Source organism: Pteropus vampyrus, unplaced genomic scaffold (genome assembly GCF_000151845.1).
Source record: "Pteropus vampyrus isolate Shadow unplaced genomic scaffold, Pvam_2.0 Scaffold695, whole genome shotgun sequence".
NCBI lineage: Eukaryota > Metazoa > Chordata > Mammalia > Chiroptera > Pteropodidae > Pteropus > Pteropus vampyrus.
The window spans coordinates 16080-21001 of NW_011889476.1; positions in this window are offsets into that span (position 1 = coordinate 16080).

Sequence of the window (4922 nt, forward strand, 5' to 3'; positions counted from 1 at the left end):
GATGAGGCAAAGCAGGGCCTGTGGAGACCTGAATGATTTTTCTCTCCCCAAATGTAATTAATCAATTACGTGCAAAGAAGTGGAATCGATATTTTTATAAATGAGATGTCCATACGCCCAGAAGGGACTGCGGCCGCGCTCACCTGCTCTTTCCCCGGCTCATCCACTGTAAATTGTGGGCTTCTGAGCGGACGCCCTCGGCATGTGCCAACTGAACTTCCTTCCACTTTGGAATTCCGATCACAGCTCCGCCGCCTTCTCGCCCAGCCCCGGCCGAGGTGACGTGACGGGTCTCCTGATAAGCCACACACCATCGACAGCAAAGCCCTGGGGTCCCGGCTGCCTCCGTGCCCGGCTCCGTCACCTGTCACATGGCTCTCCCTCCAGGGCATGGGGAACGATGTGTGACTGGGGACACCAGCAAGGCTTAGATGAGCTGAAACTGACTGAGCCTTTTCACTGCAAGGGCGTTTCCGAAGCGCCCACTGAGCCTGACTACTGCGGGCACCAGGGCTACAGAGGTAGACCTCACGGCCACCGCCCTCCGGGCTCACAGTGTGACTCAGAAGCTGTGTGACATCGCCACGGGCTCCGTGCTGAGGCGGGAGCACAGAGCAAGCACGTGGACACTTCCTGGAGTGACAATTCCTAAGGGCCAGGGGTGGCTCGGCCAGCGGGGAAGGATAACAGGTGGCAAAGAGAAGCCGAGAGACAGACGGGTGAGGGAGGCTCCCCAGAGGTGGGCCAGGGCGCGGGGCGCAGGCTTCGCTCTCCGTTCGTTGTTCGCGCCCCTTTTGCGGACACCGCTGTTCTGCGTGCCCTGTGACCTCCTTCCTCCGCCAGAGTCACAGCCTCCTGTGGGCTCCGCCCCTTCCATCTCCCCATCCTGTGGGGCCGATGACACCCGGTCCCATCACCGACCTCGGGGGGTCGAGGTGACGTGGACGCCCCCTTGCTGGTCTCAGTGGCCGTGTCGGAGTGGGCAGTCCTGGAAAACCAGGCTCCGCGATTTTTGGTAGATGATTGGGAAAAAAGGCCCTATCTGTATGTCAATTATATCTCAATAAAACTAGAAAAATTTAAACATAAAAACATTTCAAATTAAAAAGAAAAAGGCACTCTATGGTTCTAGGCTGGTAGACTGAAAACCCAACGCTCTCCAGCACGTGGGGAGAGCCAGCCGGAGCAGGAAGCCACTGCAGAGAAGGGACAGGGACCAAAACACCCTCTCTTCGCTTCCACCAATTTCGATTGTTGTTTTTAAACGACTTATTGCAGTAAGAGTTGAGTGAATTGACGCACCATTCCAGTATTTTGGGAATCAAGCCTGCAGAAGACAAGGCGAGTGATAAAGACGGCTTTGGGATGACTTTGGCTGGGGACACTGAGACCCAGAGGTGTTAACGGCACATAAGCGGGTGCGGGGCGTGGGAGGAAGCAGGTGTGGGTGCGCGCACCCGCGTTCGCGGGCTCCATGCTGGCCCTGAGGTGCGGTGACAAAGACGCCGCTCCACACCTCAAGAGCCCGCTGTTCAGGGAGAACCGGACGCGGCCACAGGGCCAGCCCGGCCGGTCCCGGACCCCCACGGGCCTGAACTGCATCGCGTCCACCTTCGGACCCCCGTGCAGAGCCAGGCGCGCAGTAGGCGCCTAACAGATGCTGAGTCAGGGCGGGCGCTGCCAGGACCGACGCTCCCCGGGGCTTTGGCAAAGGAGAGAGGAGAAAGGCTCGCCCGGCAGATGTCGGCGCAGGGCGGCCGGAGGACGGGTGTTTGAACGAAAGGGGAGACTGCTCGGACACAGCCGCACGCACGGGGACGTGCGAGCCCCGAGCCCGTGCGCGTGGACCGCGTCTGAGGCGGGAGGCGCGCGGATGTGCGCTCCACCGGGGAGGGCCCGGGCACAGGGCCTGCGTCTGCACGGGCCCCCAGCCTTGCACATGACTCGTGGACACCCCACCGCCTGCTCACACCCTCTTAGCCTCAGGGTCTGTGCCTTCCACATGGGCGCTGTTCTGACGGTGCCCATCACATGGCGCTGTCACCGAGGCTGGCAGCCACTAAGTCAAGTCACCAGTTGGCCGACGTGCTCCAAACTGACAGGAAAGGGTCCTGCTATCAGACCAGACTGAACCACGACACTCGGCATTGGGGGACAGGTGTGTGCGTGTGCATTTGTGTGTGCATGTGACTGTGTGTTTAGGTCCGTGTGAGTCCAAGGATGGGCTGGGGTGTCTGAGTGCCCATGACTGGGAGTTTGCTTGTGTGTGCATTTGCCTGGGCGTGTCGCACTTCTGAATCTGCGTGTGCCTGTGTGTAAGTATTTGTTACGTGTGTGTCAGGGTGTGGACATGAACATACGTGTGCTCATGTGCCCATGGGCAGGTACGCCCGTATGTGCACGTCTTCAGCCTGCCCCTTCTTATGCTGCTTCGGAGCTGGTGCGTGTCACAGCACATGAAAGCTGCAGAGGGGGGGGGGCAGACTCACGGACACCGGGGGGAAGAGGTTACGGACGGACTACAACAGCCATGTTCACCACTTCTCCACGTGGTGCTGGAAATCCTAGCCAGCGCAGCTGGCAAGAAAAAGAAATAAAATGCATCCTAACTGGAAAGTAAGAAGTAAAATAATCTCCGTTCACTGACAACATAATCATAGATACACAAAACCCTAAAGATCCACACGTAAAAATAAAAAAAATAAAAAAAAAAACAAATTAATGCAGCAAAGTTGCAGGATATAAACTCAACACACAAAAATCAGCTGAATTTGTATACAGAAATGGTGAACAATCTGAAAGTAAATTACGAAAACAACGTTACTGATACTACCATCGAAAACAATAAAATAAGAATACACTTAGCCAAGAAGGCAAAATACTGGTACACCGAAATCTGGAAAACGGCGCTGAAGGAAATTAAAGACACAAATAAATGGAAAGACAATCTGTGTTCATGGACTGGAAGCCTTACTGTCATTAAGATGTCAATAATATCTAAAATAATCCGCAGATGCAATGCAATCTTTATCAAAATCTCAACACCATTTTTCGCAGATATAGAAAAATCCATCCTAAAGTTCATACGGAATCTCAGGAGATCCTAAATAGCCACAACGATCTTGAAAGTACGAGCGAAGTTGGAGGACTCACCCCTCCTGATTTCGAACGGACTAGAAAGCCACAGGAATCGAAGCAGTGGGGTGACAGACACGCAGACCAAGGACAGAACGGAGCGCCCAGAATGGCCGTCAACCATTTAAAGAGCGGTCTTTTTAGCAGGTGGTACAGGCCAAAAAAAAAAAAAGTTGGATCCTTGTTTATACCACATACAAAAATTAACTCAAAATGGATCAAAGGCTAAACGTCAGAGCTGAACCTCTACAACTCTTAGAAGGACACGCAGGAGGGGGAAACTTTATGACGTCGGATGTGGCAACGATACTTGGATATGACACCGAAAGCACAGGCAACGGGAGAAAAAACAGTTAGGTTGAAATTTATTAAAATTTAAAACTCGTGTATCAAAAGATACCATCAAAAGAGTGGAAATGCAACGCATGGAGTACGAGGCAACATTTACCTATCATACATCTGATGAGGGGTGGATGCCCAAAACACACGAAGAACTCCTCACTCGACAACAAAAACAAAGCACCCAATGAAAAAGCAGGACAGGGGCTCACGTAGACCCTCGCCAGGGAGAGGTGCCCGCGGTCAGCGAGCGCACGGAGAAGCTGCTCAACTCACGCGTCAGCGGGCGCGGCGGAAGCGGAGCGGCAGGGCGAACCCGCCTCGCACCCGCTGGCGCGGCTGATGTCAAGGGGACGCAAAGAACGAGGGCTGGCGAGGGTGCGGGGGACCCGGGAGCCTCGCGCGCCCCACTGTGGACAACGGGCCGGTGATTCCGCAAAACACTAGACAGAATTGTCAGATGACCCAAGAAAATCCACTTCCGGGCATGGACCCAGAAGCGAGAATGTGAGCCGATGTTCGTACACCCGTCACAGTCCCCGAGGAGCCACCAGGCAGAGGGCGGACACGTCGGTGCCCGTCACCCTCCCGCCGGGTCCAGCACCGGACGGGCTGCGTAAAGACCAGCGGGCTTCCCCAGGTTCCTTGACACCGTGGAAAATCCCAAAACGTGAGATGATCTCGGGGACCTCCTTTAGAGGACCCCCAAACGGTTGGGATTCATGTGGAAATGGGAAGATTCAAATTCAGAAATCAAGTGAGTTGTCCAAGGATGTTAGATTTCTTACACATTCGAATCTGCGAGTGAGATTCGCACCTGCCACGTGAGCTGCCCTGCTCACGTGGCAGGTGCGAATCGCAGCCACACCAAACCCCCTGCACTCCCAGAGGGGCATGTCACACTCTCCTCCGTGGCTTCGTGTGTCCTTTCCTTTGCCTGGAATGCCTTGGCCACCCCGACGATTCCTACCACCCTGTGGCCACTGGCTCCAGCGCGAGGCCAACCCATGACCCAGGGTGACCCGGGGCCCCGCCTGATGTCCCCACAGCGCTAACATCACCGCCGTGGCATGTGCCAGAGTCCCCTGCAACCACCGAGCTGCTCAGCCGCCTCCGCCGCTCCGAGAGTCTCGAGGGCAGGAATGATGTTTTTCATTCTGGCACCCCAGCTTCCAGCACAGGACCCAGCACCTAATGCACTGTCAGCAAATGCGGGAGGAAGGAAGACGGGGTGAAGTAAGTGGCATCTCTGTATGTGCCTCGAAATCCCTGCTTTTGAAGCTCGGAAAGCAGACCGGACGACAGCTCCCACATCCTGCGGCTCCACGGGTTTGCACTTGGTTGACAGAGTCATTAGCAGGGGCTTCAAAATAGGCTTTTGTTGGCACTTATGAGTCAGGTGTGGCGGGGAAGAAGGTAAAACGGGAGAAATACCTATCTGACCCCTC